The sequence below is a fragment of the Balaenoptera physalus genome (assembly GCF_965194825.1).
Source record: "Balaenoptera physalus genome assembly, chromosome: 13".
NCBI lineage: Eukaryota > Metazoa > Chordata > Mammalia > Artiodactyla > Balaenopteridae > Balaenoptera > Balaenoptera physalus.
The window spans coordinates 47089006-47114665 of record NC_138892.1 but is presented as its reverse complement, the minus strand read 5'-3'; the positions used below and the strand labels follow the sequence as shown (position 1 = coordinate 47114665).

At 38.0% G+C, this 25660-nt stretch overlaps 1 long non-coding RNA gene across 5 annotated transcripts in view; it reads right to left on the bottom strand.

The window, feature by feature from the left end:
* The window catches only part of LOC309642030, a 117547-nt gene that overhangs the window by 48786 nt on the left and 43101 nt on the right, over positions 1–25660 (bottom strand). For 4 of the 5 annotated variants that reach the window (XR_014252913.1, XR_014252914.1, XR_014252915.1 and 1 more), the window contains one exon: positions 10903–10987. The exons of the other annotated variant lie outside the window; for it this stretch is intronic. This is a non-coding gene — a long non-coding RNA (uncharacterized lncRNA). The remainder of the gene's footprint in view (positions 1–10902; positions 10988–25660) is intronic. 5 annotated transcript variants of the gene reach the window in all.

Here is a 25660-nt window from a genome sequence, read left to right as displayed (position 1 = left end):
AGGAACGTACATACCTTTGATTTAATTAAAAAATAAAAGATATCTGGTAATATTGGACAAGAGAAAAAAAGGGAGCATTCACTTTAAATATCAAATAAATTTCCTTCTGAAAAGTCTCTTCTAAAACACAGAAAGGATTTTAAAATATAAATAAATAACCTACACTTTACATCAGCAAACCTTACAGATTTCAGAGTGGAAAATGGAGCCAAGCCCTGGGCAATTCCTCTGAAACACAGTGTTTCATCTACAAAATAAAAGGGTTAGAATAAAAATTTCTCCAAAGTTCTTTCCAACTTAAACTTTCTTATGATTTCATTTAAGGAAGAGCTTTAGTAATTGGAAAATGACCTGACACTTTACATCAGCATAATAAAATCTCTTTGTGAACCAGAAGGCAGGATAAAATAAGTGAGTGAAACACAACCTGAAATATTAGACTAGTTTAATCAGAATTAGCAATTTTAACGGTTGCAAATCCACAAAACATCTGTGCAATGCTTCTCTCTAAATGAAACAATCTAGGTGAAAGCATTCTGGAAACCATAAGATGCTATGCAAATGTAAAGTATTATTGACATCATCATCTTCTTTACTTGAGCCCATTTCAGCTGCACCAGTCACCCAGGACGGGCATGGAGGGGAGGAAGGAAGAGGAAAGAGGAAGAGGATTTGCTTTTCTTGTGTTCTAGTTTCCCCTTGTTCCCTGAGCATGTATGTCTGTGATATAATACAAGCATTTTTTCCCCAAACATTAAAAGGTAGTTACTTCCTAATACATGAGTAGACAAATAGACAGTCAGGTCTTTTTGTGTGTTTAGGCTAAAGATACAGTTACTTTAATTTCTCATTTCTTGATTTGAGACATTTTTAAACAAAGCAGGTGTTAGGGTATGTATTTTACCATTGTATCCAGTATTTTCCATATACTAGCTTATTTCTTTTCTAAAATAAGCTATCCTTTGAATAATTGGAAAGTGCTTTAAAATAAGAATTGCTAGTTATGAGTCACTGCAATGATGTTAGACAGCTTGACAGTGTTATTTGCATTTGGCCGTGAGAGAAACCGAGGGGATTGAGACAGAGGTAGAGCAAGAACTAGACCTCCCAGGCTGTCTGCAGAATGCCAAACCTCTGGGAAAGAGTAATAGAATCGTAATTTGGAAGATGCCTGAAGATGGACAAACCTAGCTGCCTAGGCACCTAAAAATCCTCAGCAGATAAATCTGTGTCTTCATGACCTGGCTCAAGGGCTTATTGGAAGTTGCCTGTTTAAATTGAATGTTAATTTGCAAGAACCTTTTGGGAAATCATTGTGACCAATTACAAACGAGATCATTAAGAAGGAAAGCTGGGCTTAGCATTTGCTTCAAGTCGTATTTTCATCAGAACTCATCTCCCTCCTAAAAGGATGATTGTTAAACAGTGCATCTTGGCCTGGGGATTGGGGTGGAGGTGGGGATTGGAGAGAATCTTGCTTTCCTTTTTTTTTTTTCTTCTCTAATTTCTAGCTATTATAGACATGGCTAAGCCATTAGTCAAACTCCCTCATGGTAAAAGAGGGATAATGTCAACATTAAAAGCTCCAGAGCAAATAAATAACGTATTTATTTCCCTAAAGTTTTCCTAAAATTACCTGCTTAGCTCAGCTCAGGATAGAGGACTTGCAGCTTGAAATACAAGTCTTTTTCAAACTCAATTTGAGAATCTCTCATGTATCCTCTGATAATTATAAAAGGAAATCAACGGGTGCCATTCAAACGTGCATAATTAAACAGTAATGTTCAGAGCTACTGTGGTCTGGAGAGGTTTGAATGGCATTACCCAGCAAGTGCCATAGTCTGACCCAAATGGGAGAAGGAAGATTAAATTGCTGAGTGGGGGGAGGGAGGCTGCTTTCAGTTTTAACTACAGTCCAGAAAACTCTCTTCCTGCTATAAGAACATTAATCCTTCACAAACGAGAAGAGTTAACAACCAGTTATATGGTAGCACAGAGCATTACACAGTGATTCCTGGGGTAAACAAGAAAAATCTAAGAAACATCAGTGATCAGGACTTCGAAGCAAGAGGTGGACATTCCAACAAAGACTATATAAGAAGAAAAGAGTGAATCGGGGAAGCTAAGAAGTGGACCCAGACTGAATCAAGATAATACATAATACTTCAGAACCCCCTGTATTGTTATGATGGTTTATTATGCTCCAACTTTACGTACATAGTAGGGTAAAAACATAATTAATTGTTATCTTAAGAGTGAACTCAAGTTACTCTTAGGGAGGGAACTGCCTTTGGTAAGAAAATAACATGGTAACTCACCTTGGGTGTAGAAGGTGAAGCTTTGCAAAACATTTGGAAGCACACAGCAAAGCAGAGTCAAACTGCTCTGCCCAAGAAGTTTAGGAATTTATGATCCTGCAAACAGTGAGTGGGTAAAGGAAAGGCTTTTAGGGCAGAGGCAGAGAAGGCTAAACTGCATGGTGGGAAACTACAATGAAAAGGGTCCAGTGAGAAACCCTGCAGTGATGCAAGGGAGATCACCAGGAGCCTTTTAAGAACAGAGATGCTAATAATTAATTCTAAGTTGTTTAAGGTTTTCCAGGCTCTGTTATCCCGAACTTTTAATACAGGGATGGGAAGCAGGGTCTAACAGGGAGCAACGCAGTGCAAAACAGTGGAAGCAGGAACTTAGAGCCAGGGGGATTGGATGAAATGTAAATACTTTCTCCCTAGCCTTCCAGCACCCTGAAGAATCTCTGGAGAGATGACGGCAGCTTCCACCTCAAGCATCTGAGTCTCTCTTCTCTGCACAGCAAGTGTGGAGAAAACGCTCCTGGGGTGCACTCGACCATGGGGGCAGGTTAAGAGTGGGGGTGGGTGGATCATCCCGAGAGAAAATTTTGAAGTGTGTTTCACATTGTTTCTGAAGGAGTCCCCTGTGGGACTGAGCCCTGTTTGTCCAAAGTGGTAATATGCTCATTATCATACTCTTTGGCTTTTCTACTTTTCTGGTCTCACTTTCCCCACTCCTACACTTGTGCTTCCTGCCATCACCTCTCAGGGATTACCTGCACCTGAGTTCTTAACTCAGCTTCTGCTTTGGAAGAAAACCAAACTTAGACACCCTCCCACCCTTGTCCCTGACCACACTATTCTAATCCTAGAGGTAGCCACTTATACCAGTTCCTCACCATCCAAAAGTATCCTTTGCACAGTCATGCATTTAAGTATTATGTATGTGTGTACATTTATATATATATATATATATATATATATATATATATATATATATATATATATATATAACATACGCTTTTAACAATTTTCAATTATCCAAAATAGAGAGAAAAAAATCCATACCCTACACAACAGTCTAAGACAGCAAATTCTCTTGTATAAAAAGGTACATCTGAACTTGAAAGAGAATAAATCTTATCATACTGTTAATCACATTTAAAATCAGGCGTAATGCGTGCCATGTAGTCTCAATTGTGTTGCCAAGGAGTGTTCAACGGCTCACCATTCACTCGTGGCTTGCCGGCCACTATACCCATCTTCCATCCGTGCCTTCATGTTTTGTTGCACACACATACGCGAAATACGTAGCACACAGGACTTCCTACCAAAATTGTTCTTATATTTGAGGTAATCATTTCAAATAGTTCAAATATTTATTGTCAAAGACGGAAATTTTACATAAAATTGTCTTAAAACCAAGAAGTTTAACCAAATTGGATTTTAATGGTGCTATGTCTTAAAAGTTATTTTAACATTCAAATGGTCTGTGAGCTGTGCTGGCTATCCACGTGCCGAACCAGAAAAATTAAATTAGTTCTTTGTAGCTTACTATTCCTTCTGTTAGGACATGTGGTTTTCTCCAACATATGAATGCAACATTTACTATAACACTCAATACTTCTTGTTGTTAAATTGGAAGAGATTGGTTTCTTCTGAAGCTAAATTGATCTTACTACTGCTTGCCTAAAGATAAATTTTTCCAAAGGTTTATACTATGATATGCTGTGATGACTTATAAACACACACACACACACTCATGCATACTGTTTTATATGTACCATGGGAATTCAAAATGGAATGGGTATCACTAGCAATGCAAGGATAACAACTAGTGGATTTATCTTTTGTCATTAAGTTTTATAGAAACTATTTACATTCGGCACAATTATATTCAGATGCTTGAGCATCACAGGAACTACTTTTTTCACCTTATAATGAGTCAACATATTTTAAAGGGGGATGTTCAAAATCAGCTATGTTTCCATGGTTTCTTTGCTTCTTTGAGTTCTTGTGAAATACTTTTGTATTTTCAGATGTATCTTCACGTTATTTTTAAATGCCAAGCATACATGAAATAATAGCTGCGTTCAGAAACAAATATTAGGACCTCATTTTAATGTCCTGCCTATTACAGGCAAATGTTTCAAACTATGTATCATTTTTCCATCCAGATATGCTTTTTGGCCAGTTCCCTACTTAGCAATTTTAGGGGCATCCTTTCTTCACCACCCCACTAATATATGCTGTGCACTGATTTCATCTTAGCCTTCCTTATCAAAACTTGCTCTTGGGAAATGTATCTGGATCTAATTCACTCTTCTATGTAACTTAGTGATATCATTTGTTTCTTGGAAAATTGGGAGCCATGGGGGGAAAAATTCTTTTTGAACATAAAAAATTTGGAAGCTTGGGGGAAATTTTAAATATATTTATAATTTTTATTGAATAGTCTCAAGATGGGTTTATAACATGAAATGTTTTTATTTTTCTCTAGTCACTTTTTTCAATCATGCTCTGTCCAGTGTCAGCTCCGTACTCCTTATGGACATCTTGGAAATGTGCCATACCTTCCACTAGAAGTCCAGGTCTGTTTAAGCCTCTCATCTCATATGGGCTTAAATGACATTTGCTAATCTTCCCACCCACTCCTCTTCCCTCTCCCCAGTAGACCAGGCTTGTGGGTGAAAGATCTGCAGTGGGGTGAAAGAATGGTCTGATTCTGGTTACTCCTTCCCTTCTGTATTTCAACATTCAGTTCCTCCGATTTGGGAGGTCGAAAGGAGAAAGAGGAGAGGCAAAGATCTTCTGGAGTAATTGGTCACCTGCTCGTGGTGGGGAGGCAACCAAGGTCTTAGTCAGGCTCAGGTCTGGAATCTCTGCTCTGTTGATATAACAGTCTCCATAGAGATTCTGTGCATGGCTCTCTTGGGAAGGATTTCAACTTTCTCTCAGCTTCCTCAGCCCCTGGGGCCCTCAACAAGGGGCCGCCTGGTCTCCCTTTAGTCTCTCTCAATTAGTCCATGTGCCAGTAGTGTCCCTCGTTCCTACCCCCCACCGCAGAGTGGTTCATCTCCTGACCTCCTCCCTGGGAGTCTTGGGAACTGGAATGGGGGACTCTCTCCTCTTCTAAGGTACACCACATCACCATCTGTTACTGCCTCTCTGTTGCCAAGTATTCTGCCAAGTCTTCTCCTTTGCAGAAAATACACTGGCCGTAAAAAGGAACAATTTTTACATATACCCACAAACTTCAGGGAATGTGCCTCACATTCTCCCAGGAACTCCCCTACCATGCTCTGTGCTGGTCCAATAGCACCAACAGGGTAGGACTGCAGTGAGACACAAGATTCTTCTCTCCCATCTTAGATCACCTCTCACTGCACTTACGGAGCTCCATAGACCCCTCCCATAATGTCTTTGTGGTGGGCAGAATTCTTAGGGCACCCCCAAGATTCTTGCCCCTTGTGTATATGTTTTGTGTAATGCTCTCCTCTTGAGTGGGTAGAACCTGTGAACACGAAGGGATATTACTCCTTGAATGGGTTATTAATGAGTTGACTTCAAGTTCATCAAAAGAGAGGTATCTGGGTGGACCTGATCTAATCAGATCAGCACTTAAAAGAAACTGGGCCTTCCCTCCCCGGAGGCAGAGAGATCGGAAGTGTGAGGGCCAAGGGCAGGGACCACATGGTATGGGCCTGAGAATGGCCTCTAGAAGCTGAAAGTAGTTCTGGGACAACAACAGGTAAGCCATTGGGGACTTCAATCCTACAAGCATACAGAAATGAATTGTGCGGACTTTCTGAGGAAGCTTGAAAGCAAACCTTTCCTTAGTTGAACCTCTAGATGAGGACACAGTCTGGCTGACACCTTGATTTTAATCTCATGAGACTTTGAGCAGAGGACTCAGCTAGCCTGTACCCAGGGAAACTGTGAGATAATAAATTCATGTTGTTTGAAGCCATTAAGTTTGTGGCCATTAAGCCATTTGTTATGCAGTAATAGAAAACTAGTATACCCTCTCTCTTCCCTGTCTGTCCCTCTTATTTCATCTTAAGGTGGGCGTCAGTGCTGGCATGATATCTAGAAGGTAGCAGGGCCAGTTAACAATCTCACAGCAAGCCTAGAAATATCTGGTTTAATTTCTTGATGACTCTCTTCAGAATGGAGAAATGTGGGATTATTGATACTTCTTTATCCTTAGGTAGGATCCTTACAATCCCAGAGCATCAACATATTAAATATATACAAATGTCTTGTTATATATGAACGACTGGATATTTTAGTAGCTTTCTTATACTGTCCAGTTCTAACTAGAACGTGTGTGTGTGTGTGTGTGTGTGTGAAAGAGAGAGCGGGAGTGGGGTTTGGCTTATTCACAAAATTAATACATGATAAACATCTTTTCCATTACAAAGTACCATACATTCAGGCATTAAAATGTTGCAGCATTCATTCAAACTTTGTTGAGAAACCCCTGTGTCCAGTCTTTGAATTTGCCCTTAAATATCTATAACTGGTGACAAATTGAGCCTCAAGTAGCTAAAACTCAAGGCATCTATTCATTCAACAAATATATATTGAACGTCCAGGAGATAAAACCTGGATAAGGGATAGACCTCATCTTCTAGGAGTTTAGCATACTGGAGATGGTCAAATACATAAACAAATATTCCAAATACAACGACAGATGTGGGCACACCATCAGCGTCTGGCAGTGTAAGGATTACTTTGTAGGGGACTGTGTCTAAGCCAGGCAGGATATGCAAAATTCTGTGTATGTGCATTTATGAGAAAAGAGTCCATTACTTTATATTTTTCTAACAAATCCATGTCCAGGTTTACAAAGGAGAGTGCCCTAAGCAGAGAGAATTAGATATGCAAAGACAAAGAGATGACAATATATTGCCTGGTCCAGTACAGGTTGACATAATTACCTCACAGGGTATGTACAGGGCATTCTGGCGATTTTTTACTGTTACTGCTCTGGGAGAAGTTCATAAATATGTAAAAACAATAAAATCCTGAGATGAGAGCCAAGCAAAAGATTTTCTAAGCAAGGTTTTCTTTTTTTCTTTTTTCTTTCTTTTGGCCATGCTGCACGGCTTGCAGGATCTTAGTTCCCTGACCAGGGCTTGAACCTGGGCCCTGGCAGTAAAAGCACTGCCAGGGAAGTCCTGCAAGGTTTTCTAAGTTTAGAATGAGCAGTATCACACGGGCAAAAAGACCACTCACTTTCAGAAAAGCAAGAGACAAAGAAAAGCAGCTTTCCTAGTACAAATTTTGCTCCATCGAACCAGGTTTTAACCATTAGAATCTTCTTTTGATGTGTCACTTTATCTTAATTTTAATTGCATTAAATTTTGAAAACTGGACTGGTGCCCAATTTGAAAGATAATTCGTTACCTTTTCATATTTTCATTTTTTATTTGTTGATTGGATGCAAATTTTTATTGCAGAAAATAAAGGAATCTGAAACAGGAGAGGTCAAGAGGGAAGGATTCAGTCTGTTCAAATGTGTTACAAGTGTTTTGTAACATACTTTCAGAGCCCCAAACTGCATTACTGGACCAAGCCTCTGAAGACAAACGGCATTCTACAGCAAGGTAAATTTCCACCATTCACTCCAAAAGGTGCTGCTTGTTTTACAGTCCTGATGCTACAGCAATGTTATCATCAGTGATAGTTTTGCATTCGATTCCAATTACTACTTTCTAGATTCAAGTCATTTGCAATAGCCTGGTTTTGTCTAATGAAACAGCAGTTGAAAAATTTTAAAGTTCCTCTGCTTTATTTCTAAGCCCCTTCTTCGCTTATAGTAGATATATTCCTAAGAGCCCAGTGAAATAATCTAATATCACATATATTTCTATATTAACAACTTTCCTATTGCATAAAAATATTTGACTTCATTGGAAACAAAGACCAAAAAGCAATGTGAGCACCTTATGTTAGATATTTGATTTATCATCCTTAAAACACTGTAATTATATAATTATAAAATTATATACCATAATTATAATCAAAGAAGTTATAATTAAATAGTATAATTATATTATTAAATTACAAATTATAATTTATTATATATTATAGAATATATTATGCATATTAATACATCAATATTATATGAAAATTCCTAAAATTATTAACCTTTTCAGAGATTATTTTCTTTTAATAGTGATCACAGCTTCAAAATGAAGTTAATAAATATGGAATATGAGGCATGAACCAACTTTTTAAAAAATCAGCCTTCTTAAAGCCCTTGAAATATCCTCACTCATGTGATGCCTACTCCATGGGTGGATAAGACTATCTGCATGATCAACAGGCCAGTTTCCCGAACCTTCCCAAATAGGTGTCTGCTGCTCGTCTGCATAATCGATCAGAGAAATTCCATAAACCACGTGACTTTATATATATTTGCATGTAGATCTGAAATGAGCAACCCCAGCACAGCGCTCAGAAATGCCCCATAGCTACATAACCAGGATTTTCAAAGTCACGGCTCATCTCACTAGTCTGATTCTATTTCATCAAGTTTCCAGGCCTGATTAGGCCCTAACTGTGACACTACTGTCTCCTCCCAGCCATCCCATTCTCACATTACAGGAGCGCTTTGAAAGGGCTGCTCTGTTTCTAATGTTGTTCCCCATTCTAATATCTCATTTACTCATGTAAAGAATTCACTGATCTGGGTCAATATTATGTCAGATCTCGACCTTCTTCCACACCTCAATCTCAAGACAGTTCCCTTTCCTGTGGAGAATACTGACCTTGCTGTCCATTGGAATAAACAGTGGTGGTACAATGTTGGGCTAATTTTATACATTTCATGAAATGCCTTCTACTGGCTAGAGATTTTGTTGTTCATGGACTTAAATATCAGTGTACAGAGACATTTATCCCTTTCTCTTTCCTAAATTTTGTGCTTTTTGAACCAGAAAAACTCCTAGATATAGCCTGTGAAGAAAAATTCGAATCACCAAGCCAGCGAGTTTTTATTTGCAGTATTCTGTAACTCAGAGGCCCCTGCTGTGCATCTCTCAGAACACTGCTGATCTCTATTTGAGATGAAAGGTTGTTAATGTTTTTGTGTGGAGTGTCCCAAAGCACTTATTTTTATGGAAGGAGTGAGCCACACAAAGTTACTGTATTGCAGTGTTATTGTGACGATCTCATAAGATAATATATACAAAGTGCTTAACACCGTGCACGGTGTGTAGCAGGTGCTCAGTAAATAGATGCTGACTAATGAAGTCTTAGCCGGGTTGGCCAGGCAAAGGTCTGTCTCATGATGTCTGTTTCCTCTGTGACAAGCTAAGGGTATCTTAGTTCTTCATCACAGGAAGACTTCAGTATATTTTGCACACTGGTCACTCTTTCCTTATATTCAGTTTTTAAAAGCTATCGAGATACAACTGATGTACAATAAACTGCACATATTTAAAGTATAGAATTCGTTTAATTTTAACATATGTATATACCTGTGAAACCATCTCCACAGTCAAGATTATGAAAAATTCATTATCTCCAAAATTATCTCTTGCCCCTTGGTAATCCACCCCTTTCTACCCTGCCTCCTTCCCTCAGTAATCATTGATCTGCTTTGCGTCCCTATAAGTAATAGTTTACACTTTTTTAAGACATTTACATGAATGGTCTCTAGACGCTGAGGGCCTCAGTCCTACAAATGAAAGGAACTAAATTCTACCAAAAATTGCAGGAGCTTGGAAGAGGACCCAAGCCTCAGATGGGATTGTAACCTTCGGCAACACCTTCATTATAGCCTGTGAGACACTGAGGAGAGAACCCAGCGATGCTGTGCTCAGATGTCTGACCTACAGAAGCTCCGAGATAATAAATGTGTATTGTTTTAGGCTGCTAACTTTCTGGTAGTTTGTTATGCAGCTATAGAAAACTAGTGCACCGCCACAACAGGGACTCTAGTCAGGCTACCATTTCTGAATATTTTAAACTGTTCCATTATGTTCTAATGAGAAGTTTTCCACCAAAGGGTCTAATACCATTGTTATGGTAGCCTTCCTCAACTGCAGCTAAAAATGTTAACTGCAAATTCCATTGACAATGGCATCGGTCTGCCAAGATACTGCAGCTGCCTTTTTATTGTTCACAGGCTCTCTCCAGTGCATTTGATCATTCTGATGACTGATCACCTCTCTGCATATGTTAGTCAAAGAGAGATGAACTGGAAAGCATTTGTTTTGAAGGTTGGCACTAGGACTAAAAGAATGATGGGTGTCAGAACTCTTTCTTTGAATCTCCTTTTCCTCTTTTGTTCCCTCACTCTTAGATCCAAATGAAGTTGAAAATACAACGCAAAGCCAAAAAGCGTCCGTAAGATACACTTGACAGTTCTGACTGACATTTCCCACTGCAGGTGAATTCGGTATTTCTACATGCCTGCTCTTCTGGGAGAGCAAGGCCATGAATACCTGCTCTCAGGCTGGTCTAGAGAAAAATGTTCTAAGATTGTGTCATTGGTGTACATACTGCTAGAATGCAGCCATTCTGATAGTTTCACATATACATTTTAAAATTCTGTACAATGTTTTGATGACAGGAAGAGACTTTAGACACAACTGACCTGAGTTCTACACCTGCATCTCCCAGTTCCTTGCCATTCACTTCTGTGTAAGTCAGCTAACTGCTCCGAGCACCAGAGTATTTATCTGTAAAACAGAGATGAGATATACCATCAAATGTAATTGTGAGGTTCAAGTGAGATCATGTATGACATGCATTTAATGATGACTGGCATAGGGCTATTAATGTTATTAATATTAATGTATTAATATATAAATATATTAATAGTGGAGAGTCTTAGACTAATTTTAAAATTTGCATATTAGTAAACTCATGTTAATAAGTACCATTTATTAACCACCTATCTATTATATGCAAAGTTTAGAGCAAGAGAAAAGGGAAATTCTAGGTTAGAGTAGTATTTCTCAATCATAGCTCCTTTTTTAAAGAAAAATGTTCAGGTGTACCTCTTTGTTAATGTGAACAATTTTTATTTTAACACCACACACACACACACACACACACACACACACACACACCTGTACCATTTCTTATGAAGTGTATTACAGATGATAGATTTATTGATTTGTTCATTCCACATGACCACAATAATAATAATTATGATTTGACTGTTAGGCACCATCCTATGCAATTTTAATGTCATCCCATTTAACCATCTACAGCCCTAGTAAGTTCAATTATTATCCCTAACTGTCCAATTAGAAATACAGGGGAAAAAAGCTCAGGAAAAAGAACAGAGTTAGAGATATATATTGAGAACTGATAGTTAAAATTAAGATCATGAATATGAAACTTAAAGAGTTAAGAAAACTGACATCTGCTCCGCCACATATAAGGGATTTACTAAGACGTATATACCAGAGCATGGTTTGAACCACAGTCTCTCTGATCCCAGGATTGTACACTTTCCAATACTTTGTATTAAAATTGAATCAGAAGTCAGGTCTGGTTTTATTCATAGTGGAATTAATAAGCTCCAGTGTTTGAACACCACCATTTAATCCATGCTGTGAAAAATCTGAAACAGTCTAAAGAATAGTTGGGACACGTAATGTATGCCCCTGTTAGGTCTAGGGGGAAATTACCACTGCAGTCAAGGAGATGTGAATCTAGATTTAGATGCTCTGTTCTTTTTATCTGTGTGGATTCAGTGAAAGACCATCGTAGAAAGCAAAGACAAGAAGAGGGCTGTTTCTAGAAAGCAAGTCTAGAAAGGAAGATTAAAAAAATAAATGCTTATTTGGGAGACACTCCTTTGGTTTCTGTAGTTTCCAACATTCTTGTTCACAGATGTCTTATTAGTTTTGTGGTCTATGGAAATGTTATAAAATCTTCAAGACCAAGAAATGCATGTTGATCTTTCCAGGAGGTTAATTACTTTGCCAAACAAAATAGAAGTTCTTCAAAAATGCTCTGCCACTTTGGAACCCATGAGCGCCAATTAAGTTCATGCTTGGTTATTTCCTTCTAAGAAGGGAAAGGAGAGAACAGTTATTGAGTGATAAAACGAAAGTCACCCAATGTCTGTAAAGCAGATGAACAGCAATGCCAACATCGTCCAAACATTCTTAGTTGGGTTCATGGCTGCTCAGTTAAAGACCTCATTTTCTAGCCTTCCTTACAGTGAGGTGTGGTCATGTGATTAAGTTCTGGCTAATGTAATAGGAGCATAAGTGATACAAAACTCTCAAGTCATGTGTTTAAGAGAAAGAAGGTACTTTCCCTCTCTTAGTTCCTGCTTCGCAGCAGCTATCACATAAGTGTGATGACTAAAGCTCAAGAAATCATCTTCAACCACAAAGTGGAAGTTGTCTCACAGCTGCCTTCCCTGCTCTGGACCGCTTTCATCTGGGCTACCATGGAAGACAGAAATAGGCTTATCTTGTTTAAACTACTGTTATTTTGGCATTCTGTAATAGCAACTGTGTCTATAGCCTAATTAACTTAGAATCTGATACTAGAATTGGAGTTGCCACAACAGAATCTAATATATGTGACCCTGACCTTAAGAGGTAGGCAGCGGGCAGATGGGACAGAGACATTAGAAGCTGGAAAGTCGGTGACTCTTACTATTTCTTGGAAATACGTTTAAGAAAACTGTTACCTCCGATGCCTTGGAAGACAGAACACATTCGAGCATGGCCTGCGAGTCTAGGAACTTGTTGCAAAAACTCAGAATGCTGGTGTATATTGGCTGCATTTTGAGACTTTTAGGAAAGACCTAGAAAAAACACCTAGAACATTTCTAGAACATTTGCGAGCGTAGATTGAACGGAATACATTTAAGGAAGTTTTTCTCTGCATGTAAACTTCAATCTAAATGGACAAAGAGTCCAGTAATTTAGAAACGTGGATCACTGAAAAAGTTCATTACTTCTACATCCAAAACTGAAACAGAGCTAAGAAGTGGTTCTAAAGATGAAGACTCAGCATGACCTAAGACTGTGCCTCCAGGCCCTCTCTCTCAAGCATCTCCCCATAAGTCAGTGAGTCCAGTTCACAAGCAATGATCTTGTTAATGTTAGAGGCTTCCCAATTAACCCTGTTGTTCTGGATACCCTCAAGCAGGTATTAATAACATGGGGAGAATGGGCAAAGGAACAAGTCCAGTTAATAAAAGGTCTTCAGATGTAAGTCTGACTAGAGAGTATCTTTGGCTACTTGTTTGTGAAATCTGCCTGAAGCCAACAGACTATAAGCCTACTAAGATTTTGAGGAAAATATATTGCTAAAGAAGCCATACATATAGTGTGAAAAAGCCTGTGTTAGCTCAACCTATAAAGCAACCCCTGAGAATATTTCCCAAGAGCAACATATGGTCTCCTGCTTACCTAAAGTTACTATGGAGGATCACAGACACGGAAGAGTGTCCCAGAGGGCAAATCCAGGGACCACAGAGCACAGAGGAGGAAGAATTTCCTCAGAGAGAATAAGAGGTTTCCAAATGAACCAACCAAGGACTAACCAAGCTGCCAGACATGGAGGTTCTGCAATGTCCTCCTCAGCAAGATTTCATGATTGTTAAAAGCCAGTGACTGCCCTAGGGTTTCCCATTCTTCCCTGCTTTGACTGAGCATTTTTACTGTGGATATCCTGTCCTTCCTCCATGATCTTTATTGAGTTTGGGTGCAGAACTCTCAAAGACAGGGCCAAGGGCTGGGCCATTCTTGACCTGGTCAAAGGGCCACACTGGCCATAACCTAGAAGGGTACAGACCATACTAAGGAGCCAATATGTCTGCTCTAGGCTGCGTGCTCTTAAAGAATTCCATGAGAGAGAAATAAATTTTATATTGTTTATACCACTGATGTTCTGGGTCTTTGTTATAATAGCTATACCTATATCCTAACTCTGATGTCTTTAGGCAATATTTACCTAGATTTCACTGCCATACAATACTACACAAAGAAGGATCTGAATCTTTTCTCCTAAATCTTCATCCTCTTTATAAGATATCTCCATGGTATGTTTCTGCCATGACTGTGGATAACTGTATTCTTCCATCCAGCTGCTTACATGTATGGTTAACATCAACTACATGAATTTTCTTTTTGGCCTCTGCCTCTAATGTCGTTTTCTTACTGGTTAGGCCTGAACATTGTTGACAAAATGACAGGATTCCATTCAAGCTTGATCTAAACAACAATGACAAAATCAATATGTGTCTCAAAAAACAGTAAAAAAATAAAACCATAATCCTGGGTGCTTCCTGTGGTTAGGATGCTTTTCTCACTTTTAAAACAATTTAAACACTTTTCTCTAAATATAATTTTTTCAGCACTTTGTTTAGTCTATTTATGAATGAATAGGCCAATGTATATACCTGTACTTAACACACTTCTTAGTATACATATGTTTCCAATTCCAAGCACTGGTCTTCATAGCCGATGTGGATATTACAGTATCAGAATGTCATATAATTTTTTTTTTTAATAAGAATTCGCTTTTTTTTTTTAAGATGTTTTCTGGCTTTATTTATTTATTTATTTATTTTTGGCTGTGCTGGGTCTTCGTTTCTGTGCGAGGGCTTTCTCTAGTTGCGGCAAGCGGGGGCCACTCTTCATCGCGGTGCGCGGGCCTCTCACTATCGCGGCCTCTCTTGTTGCGGAGCACAGGCTCCAGACGCGCAGGCTCAGTAGTTGTGGCTCACGGGCCCAGTTGCTCTGCGGCATGTGGGATCTTCCCAGACCAGGGCTTGAACCCGTGTCCCCTGCATTGGCAGGCAGCTTCTCAACCACTGCGCCACCAGGGAAGCCCAGGATGTCATATAGTTTAATTATCATCCTTTAGTGAAAATAAGTGGCACTTATTCATTTATACTTTCTTACCTAATGACTGCAGGGACCACATCCTGAAATCTTCAGACATCCGTCTTCAAAAGTTTATTGATCCTAAAAGAGATAAAACCTATGGCCTTGGCTTCTCTGGATTTGAAGTAATTGAAGAAAGGGGAAGGTATTGTGTTCCTTCAACAGGTCAGACACTGTATCATATTCTTTCTTTTAATTTTCTTATTTAATAATCTAAACCACTTTTTGAGGTAAGCATAACAGGTAGGGAAGTCAGACTACAAACTGGAGAGTACAAGAAACACAAATTTCTAATTCATTCATAGCTAAACGTAATTTGTACTTTAGGCCCCCATTCTGTGAAGTGAAAGCAACTCAGTCTCATCCACGTTAAGGATTCTGACCTTAATTCTTCCCAGAGCTGGCATCTAAATCGGGAAGACTTTATGAGTCTCATGGTAAGAGGGACATATTAGGGGAGCATCTAATCCTCAGTTTTCATCTTACAGCCACTCTGATATTACCTAAGACAGATACTTTCTTCAGGCTCTAGATCTTTGTTATCCAATGTGGTATTGACCACATGAAATTGGCTGGTCAGAATTGAAATGGGTTATAAGTATGAAATACACACAGAATTTCAAAGACTTAGTACCCAAAAAAGCCCCTCGTTTATAATATGCAGTTGACTGTATGTTGAAATGATAACATTTTGGATATATTTGGCTAAATAAAATATATTATTAAAATTAATTTCTCTTGTTTATTTTCACTTTTTAAATAAGGCTACTAAGAATTTTAAGATTGCATATGAAGACTGCACTATTTCTATTGTTCAGTGCTGCTTTGGTTGAGCAAAGTCATTTCCACTGTTACTTTGCAGACCAGTGGACCTACCGTTATGAGAAATTTAACTGAGTTTACTCTGACTCAATTCACACAGTATTGCTTAGATATTCTCAGATACAAAGTCTTACATAAGCCTATATCATTTTCTCTAAAAATTAAAATCATTTTCATTCGAGGGTCATCTATAAAGTTTTATTCAACAGGGCTCTGACAGACACTCATGAACTCATACCTTGTTACTTAAAAATGAAAATCCATGCTCTGTTCCTGACCATCAGGAAAACATCAATTTGTGTCACAAATGAATAAGGACTTCCCATAAATTAAAAAAAAAATGTTTGGGGATCTCTCTGAGAGGTGTACAAATGTGATACTATTACAAGATTAGTTGCTATTTGAACTATTTAATTTTCAAAGGGAAAAATTACTCAAAGTCCCTTAAGCAGGGCTTTGTAGAAGTTTATAAAATGCTTTAAATTGCTAGGCATACCTGACTCAAAAAGAAACCAAAATTGTGGTTAACAAAGTCACTAATTATTATTATTTTCATTATCATTATTATTACTATTATTTAAGAACACTTAAAATGAGATCTACCCTCTTAGGCAATTTTTACTGGTTAATAATGATGTACAATGCTGTATAATGCTGCACAGCTGATCTCTAGAACTTATTCATCTTGCACAAGTAAAATTTATACCCATTGAATAACAACTCCCCATTTCCTCCTTCTCCCAGATGCTGGCAAACACCATTCTCCTCTCTGTTTCTTTGACTATTTTATATACTTCATATAAGTGGAAGCATGAAGGATTTGCCCTTCTGTGACTGATTTGTTTCACTTTCTCAAGTTGAATATGGAAAGATTTCCTTTTGTAAGGCTGAATAATATTCATTGTATGTATATACCGTATTTTCTTTATCCATTCATCTATCAGTGGGCTTTTAGGTTGTTTCCACATCTTGGCTACTATAAATAATGATGCAATAAACATGAGAGTACAAGTATTTCTTCAAGAACCTAACTTCAATTATTTTGGATAAATACTCAGAAGTGGGATTGCTATATCACATGTTATTTCTATTTTTAATTTTTTAAGGATTCACAAAAACCAACTCAACATTGATTAAAGACTTAAATGTAAGATCTGAAACCGAAAACTCCTAGAAGAAAACATAGGGGGAAAGAATCATGACATTAGACTTTGCAATGATTTCCGGATATGACCCTAAAAGCACAGATAACAAAAGCAAACAATAGATAAGTGGGACTACAACAAATTGAAATGTATCTGCACAGCCAAAGAAAACAATTAACAGAATGAAAAGGCAGCCTATAAAAGGGGAGAAAATAATTACAAACCACGTATCTGATACGGGGTTATATCCAAAACATGTAAGGAATTCCTTCAACTCAACAGCAAAAACAAACAAACAAACCAAAAAAAAGCAATTAAGAAATAGGCAAAGGACCTGAGAAGACATTTCTCCAAAGAAAACATACAAATGACCAACAGGTATATGGAAAGATGAACAAAGTCACTCTTCAGGAGGGCAAAACATCCTGACAGATCAGAAAGCAGAGGAGAGGAGAAAACAGAACCAAGAGAGAATAATTTAGTCACTCTCTTTTCTTTGCAGGAAAATCTTGGAGGCTTGGAAAAGATTTGGGGGAACATTTTTGTCTCTATCCTTTGAGTTAGAACTTGGAAATGGGAGAAAAGAAGATAGAGGCTGTTGAAAAAGCAATAATTAAAGTATTCCTCCCTGCCTGTTGCTATGACTTGAAAGCAGTCTCAGATAAAGAAAAGGGATAGCTGAGGTTTTAGAGAAAGCAGCTAGTTAGAGACGATGCTCACAGCGAATGCACTGAAAGGAACAGGCGCACGACTTCTAGCAGAGGCACCACATAATTGATCAGTAAGGAAAATGTGACCGCATTTTGATGAATTCAGATGATAGGGTAAGGCTCCACAGTAGTTCTCTAGCTGTCCAAAAGAAAGTCAAATTTGTTTACCTTCGCACAGTGATAGTCTAATAACAAATAATTAGGAACAAGATATCTTATCCCTCGTTCTCCCCCCCTTTCATACACAGGGTAGGAAGGGACATCAGCTGGACAGGCAATGTCACGGCGAGGGACGTTTTCCAAAGCAGTTAAAACAGAGAGGTTCCAAGGGCTGGTATAAAATACATCCAAGAGAGCACAAGTGTCAAGATCAAAAGAAGAAAAGCTGAACCTAACGTCAGATTCAACAGCAGCAATCACAAAATAGCATGCAGGAGAGAAGCCCAGATGTCCAGAAGCCAATGAAATATAAGAACAAAATCAGGAGTAAGGGGTAAGTGGGCACAAGGTAATATTCATCTAGCAAGTATAAAGCAACTACCTGTTATGCGCCAGGCAACATCACAGGTGCTGAAGACTCAGCACTGAGCAATACATGGTGCTTGTCCTCAAGGAGCTCATGGTCTAGTTGGGAAGGTAACAAATAAATAGGCCATTCCATACAGAGTAGTATGTCTTATGGGAGCACACAAGCATGGTATTATCTAATTCAGTCTGGGGAGTCAGAGAAGATTTCCAGAGTGTACAACATCAAGGTTTATATCTAAATGATGAGTTCAACTGGGCAGGCAAGATGGTTTGTCAGGGAAGAGGGGGGAAAGGCAATGGAAGAGGCAGAGGGAGAACAGAAGGAGAGCATCGTTCCAGGCCAAGGGCAGCATATGCAAAGGCTTATAGGATCAACAAAGAATACGAGAAACACAAAGAAGCTGGAAACATGAAAGTGAGAACTGACGGTAGAGAGGGGTAAAAATACCATGTTGAGTTTGGACTTTATCCTGGTGACAAAAGGAAGCATCTGAAGTATTTGCATTTCAGTAACACTGAAATATAGACAGCCAACTTCTGGGAGGTGAGACTGAAGGCCAAGGTAACAGTAGGGAGCTTTGGCAGTGATACAGACAAGAGATGATAGTGACCAGAACTAGGGTAGTGGTAGTGGGCATGGAGAAAAGTGGATGGATTCTGAGATTTACAGGTAGAATAGAGAGGACTTATTAAATGACTGGATTCAAGATTCAGGGAGCTCTCAGATTTGGAGTTGGGCAAGGGACTGAGGTTCCAGCACATTTTCTGTGAATAAGGACAGAAGGATCTTAGTTCCAAATTCTAGGGACTTGTGTGGGCCAGCCTACTGTGTAAAGACAAAGTCTATGAGGACTCCTGGTTCTTTGAACAAAGCTTCGTTGGGTAGGGAGGGAACATCAGAGGAAGGTTGGGGCTTCTCTGTTCTGATTTGTGACAATAGCCTCTGAGAGATAAATGACAAAGGAGCAGTCACAAATATAGTCCTCTCAAAGGCAGACCAGGTCCTGGCCTAGCTGGAGGAAAGCCGTGTAAAAAGCCTGCCATTTAAAAGGAACTCTATGGTACATCACTTTGTAATACAAAGACTATTTTTATATTTCAAGGACTATACATCAGGTTAAGCTTCTAAAACCTAATAATGACAGGTAGTACAAAACTGGATGTAGCAGAGTCTAAGAGGAGAAGACTGCTTGTCAACCCCTGTACAAGCAGTGTGCAACCCCTGTACAACCCTGTACAAGTGTCTTAATGGGCTCCAGTATATTTTATGACTAGAAAACATGAAGTAACCGTCTTGGAAATTGCCAACTTATTAGAAGCCTACTTACTTTAGGCAGTATCCAGTCACGATATCCAACTGACATGATGATTTTCCATTATTTTTGTAAGATAAAAATCTAAAGAATCTTTCCTAATCATACCTGTAAATTAAATATTTTATACTGTAAAATATCTATGGATTATAACAAAATATTACAGTCAATCTGATACTCAATATCTCATCCAAAGATGTTGACTTTATATATAAATATATCTAAGAATATTGGAGTGGAATAACCTTACAGATTTTGGAAAACACAATTTAAATGGAAAAGAATAACTTGGTTTTAGGAGCCACTTGGCACTGCTCACTAATATTAACAAGCTACAAAAAAATTGAGAAGCTAATGTTAATAGCACTTTTTAAAATTTGAAAATTACATTTCGATATTTGATACATTTAAAACAACAGAATTTGTTCTGAGTACTTTTGGCATGTAATTCAATCTTTCTGTAAAATACTGTTTTTCTCCCCTCCAGAATCTTATTCTTCCAAAATAGACTTTTGCTTTCTACTCCTTAAGATAAATACACAAAATTCATATTCAAAAAGTTTAATATATGTGCTAAAATCAAAATCATGTTCCACATTAAGTACACATTAAACTGTTTATAGGATACAATCTATAATCTATACATACACACAAATTAACTATATATTTTGATGAAACTTCCCAAACTAAAACAATTTGGATGAAGTCTAATAAGTTAACTATGTTTACATATTTTCGTATGTGAAGTCATCATTTTACAAATTACAATTTTTCATATCATCTTTAGGCTCTCTCATGGGAGAACAACCAATCAAAACTCTAATGGAAGGTTCCATAAACTTTCTGTGGAGGAAATTCTTACTTCTCTAAAGCTTTGAAATGAGACTGTGAAACAAAAGCACATTCAGAAAAGACCTTGAGCACGCAGTGAGGGATAAAGGGGGCTGATCATAAGCAGTGTGGAGGGAGATGATGCCCTCCCCACACACACTCAGTGTTCTTGAAGAATAGAAATGCTCTCTGGGGCAGCGGGAAGATGGCAGCCCTATGCTAAATAGGTTCAGCTTTGCAATGACTGGCCCATCAGGATCAGTCAGGTAGAGAACCTTGTAGAGCCAAACACTGAGTGGAAGCTTTGCATATTTAGAAGAAGCTGTTATATATCAATAAGACAATATGAATTTGAAGGCTAGAAAAAATTACATTGCTTTTGAAGGAACAAATATTTATTATGATACAAAAGCATTGAAAAAAAAAATGTTAAGGCAACAAACTCAGTAGAGCAAAAGGGGAGAGGGAGGTTGGTTGTCTAAACTGATTCTTCATTTACCCAGCTGCCTGAGTTAGAAAGTTCCACCACTAACAAACATTTGGGAGAAAAGACAGAGCAAGATGTCAGAAACAAAGGCCAGTTGAGAAAAAGCTGAGAAGGGGCAGGAAGCATGTTGGAGGAAATTAACTTGGCAGTAAGCTTGCTCTTATGAGAGCAGTCAGATAATTGAATATCCAAATGGCTTAGCAAAGCCAGAGGTAATACAAGCAAATCCTAGGACCAAGAAATACTAATTAATGTAAGCAGTGGGGGTCCATACAGCAACAATTCTAGAAGAAAATTTGGCATGGGGTAATCAAATCACAATAGGTTCTGAATTGGGACTGCCAGTTGAGAGACAGAACCTAACCTTCCAGGAGAGGTTACTGAGCCTTCTCAGTTGGGGTATCAGGAGCCAGCCAAGGAGCCAGGGTAAATGGCGTCGTTAATAATCCATTCATGTACTCATTGAACAAATGATTATGAATGCCCACTATGTGCCAAGTACTCCTTTGGTAATGCAGTGGTACACCAGGCAGGCAAACCTCACACTCAAGGAGCTTATGGTAGAGGAGACACACAGCTGGGGTTTTGGAAAAAACTTTCATAACAGATAAAATTAGAGTCAGGAAATAAAAATAGGAGTCAGAAAAATCAGGGCCCTATCAGTTTTATAATATGGAAAATTGAGAAATTCTGATATGTATAAACATGCATGCCTAATTAACCACACCACAAGCAATACAGGTGAATTAAAAACAAGATTAATCCCAAATCTCATCAGATTCTCCTATCTATCCTGAATCTCTCCCTCTCTATCACAACCTCCATGATATTGCCAAGCCCTACAAATTCTACCTCTAAAATGCCTCTCAAATAAATCTCCAATTTCCCATGCCTCACTACTACTCCTCTACTTGTCTCTCATAATTTTTCATTAGCCTTAAATCTTTCCCCATTCAATCCAATTTGCACACTGATCCTAAAGTTCCTTTTCTGAACCATATATCTGACCATGCTCCATTCCCTTGATCAAAAGCCTTCAACAATGCCCCGCTGGTAATTTTCAACATTATTTTCCACCCAACTGACAGGATAGATAAAATTGAAATCCACAATTCCATGAATAGAGCCCAAATTTGAAAAATCTGAAAATATTTCTCAGGGAAGTGAAACAAATTTCATAGCATCCTTTAGTTTGGGTAGGTTTGGGAACTCCCGAGCATTCACAAAAGCATTTTACAAGTGTGTGAGTAATAAATGTGGCCATTAACAATCCATTCATGTATTCATCCAACAAATGATTATGAATGCCCACTATGTGCCAAGCACTCCTCTGGTGACGCAGTGGTACACCAGGCAGGCAAACCTCACACTCGAGGAGCTTATGGTGGAGGAGACACACAGGAAATGTTGAACAAATGATGACTTATTTTTAATATAATTATTTATATTATAGTTGTTAAAAGTACTATGAAGGAGAAGGAAAGCATGTAAGGACACTGCGTAAAAAGGACTGCCCCTCTAACTTAGCAAAAGCAGTTGGGGGAGACTCACCCGATGAGATGATATTTTAACAGAGATTTGAAGCAGGTGTAGGAGTTAGTCCTGGCAGATGCAAGAACTTGGGTAAGAGTTCCCAAGAAGTTTAGAATTTAGACAAGCGTGATTGCAGTCTAGTGAGTAAGAGAGAAAATGTCTTAAAATGTAAGATAGAGAGGCAGGAAGATTTCTGGAGTTAGCGGTTGAATTACGGTGTCTTACGACTGAAATAAGTAAGACTAGAAAAGGATCAGGTTTGGAGGCTGTTGGAGGACGGAAAGACATCAGTACCTGAGTTTAGTTTAGGACATACTGAGTTTCAGGAAACTGAGATATTCAAGTGAAGATGTCAAATGGGAATGGAACTCAGAAGAGACACAAAATTCCACTGTACATAGATCGTTAGGTTTCATTAGAAACAAGATGGTGTTTAAAGTCATCTTAGATTAATTTACCTAGGAAATGAACACAAAAGGAGAAGAGGGTCAATAACAGTCATAGAAATTCTAACATTAAAAGATGAAGACAGAAGGATTAGTTCCCATGTAGGACTGAAAAGCTAAAGAACCAGAAGATAACACACTATGGAAGCCAAGGGAAGTCAGTGATTCAAGACATAGGGAGTAGTTTACGGTATCAAAAGTGATGACTGGTCAAATGGGGCAAGAACTGTAATGTATCCATTGAACTGATGATCTCTCTCCTCCATAAAACTATTATTCAAAACTATACTGTCAAGTTAAAGGTAAACCAGAAGCAAACTCAACTGATCTCCCACTCCCAGGGGACTGCAAGGAAAAACCTTGGGGCTGAGAAGAAGAGCAGCAGGGAAAGAAAAGGTTATTCATGGGACAGTGTGGAAATACACTGCCCCCCCAGAAAAGGCAAAATTTCCTTATATACTTGGTTATGAAGATCATTTATAAGGATTCTTTGAAACCTACTATAAAGGTAAATTCCTCCAGAAAGAATTGCACTTGCTTTACCCTAGTGCCTTGGGCAACTACAGTTTTAAAGTAAAACTATGACTTCAGGTTTTTGTATGTTTTTTTATTGGACAACTCAGGACTAAAAGTAGTTTCAAGGGGCAGATAAAATAAATAATATGACCTTGTACTATACCTGAAATAAACAAAAAGAATTTATAAGAATGGAAAACATAATACTTGAATTAAATTTTTAAAAATTATTGAAGGGATTAACAGTCGATCAGATCCAGTGGAAGAGAGATTTGGTGAGCGGGAACAAAGTTCAGAATACAAGAGAGAAAAGCAAAGAAATTATGAAAAAGAGGTTAAAAATAAAAAATATTGATAAGTTTAACATAAGTACAATAGTAATTCTAGAAGGAGAGTAGAGGGATAATAAAAAAATGCAGTATTTGAAGAGATAATACTTGATTATTTTCCAAAACTAACAAAAGGTAATAGTTCCCAGATTTAAGAAGTTCAAGCAGAATAAATTTTTAATGATCCATATCTAGAAATGGAATAATTAACATTTAGAATATTAAAGATATAAAGAAGATCCTAAAAGCCACCGGATTACCTTCAGAAGACAGACATGAAGTGAAACCAAATTTTCCACAACAGTAATTAAAGCCAGAAAATTGTGTAATAATATCATCAATATACTCAAAAAACACAACTGCCAAAATGTGCTTTTGTACTCAGAGACTAAGTTACTTCTACACAAACAAAAAGAGATAGCTTGCCACTTTAAGGCCATTTACTAAGGGAAATTCTAAAGTAAGCATTTTAGGAAGAAAGTGACCCCAGACAGAAAGTTTGAGATGCAAGAAGGAATGAAAAGCACGTAAGATTATAATTTTTGAGTAAATCTAAATGAACATCAACTGTTTAAAACAATACTAATACTGTCTTGTAAGGTTAAACACCAGAATTAAATTACACAAAAACAGTAACATATAAGAATGTGGGGTGAGGGGGATAAAGTTAAACTGTTCAAAGCCTTTTAAAATTATTATTATCCCAGAGAAAGTTAAAGTTATTGATTAAATTTAGACTTTAGTTTTCTTTAGTTTCAAAGGTAATCACTAAGTAATAGAAACAGTATACAGCTTCTAAACTAATTGAGGGAGAAATGTAATGAGAAAAAAATTAGTTGTAAAGACGGCAAGCAAGGAGAGAGAAAAAAACCTAGAAAAAATAAGTAAATAGAATATATAAGACAGTAGATGTAAACCTAGATATATCATTAAACAACTAGACATACAGTCAGTGCAACTGACTAAATGATATAGTTAAGATTGTCAGATATTTTAAAAGAGAACATCTAAAACATAGAACAACTGAAAATAAAGGAACAGTGAAATGTACCAGGCAAATTTTTTTTAAGTTGCTATTTATCAAGGAAAAGATAAAAGCAAAAAGCATCACAAGATAGAGAGGATCTCTTCATAAAAATAAGTGGTACAATTCACCAGGGAGATAAAATAATTTTAAATTTGCATGCAACTAACTCCATGGCCTCAAACATATGATTAAAAAACTACAAAACACAAAAAGAAATTTAAAAATTCATGAGTATAAGACATATGGCAATAGTACTTTCCAAAGATGGATGCAACAATTAAATGATCCCACATCAAGGGGTGGAGCCCATTTCTCCACGCCCTTGAGCCTGGGTGGGCCCTGTCCCTGCTTTGATCAACAGAATATGTGGGAGTAGTGCTGTGCCAGTTTGGGGCACAGCCCTTAACTAGCTGAGCAGTTTCCACTTCCTTTCTCCTGAGTCTATATGTATATGTCTCACAGAAGGAAAAAAAGAGAGAGGGGAGAAAAATGAGGAGAGCAGTAAGGATGTGGAGGAAGTGTGTGCAAGCAACCTATCTAACAGTCTGGCTATGATGGTAACAGAAAGATGGAGCCATAACCAGAGGGAGATGTGGAAGTGGAGCAGAGGTTTGTGGGATTTTTGTTTGGTTGGTTTGGTTTGTTTCAGATGGGTGCTATTGGATGTGTTTAAAATGTCTGAATACTGTCAGGAAGGGTCCAGAATAACATCGAAGGTGGAGAGATAGGAAAAGATTTTACCGAAGAATGGACACCACTCAAGGAGGCAAAAGGAGCTGGGAGTCAGGGCACTCAAGAAGG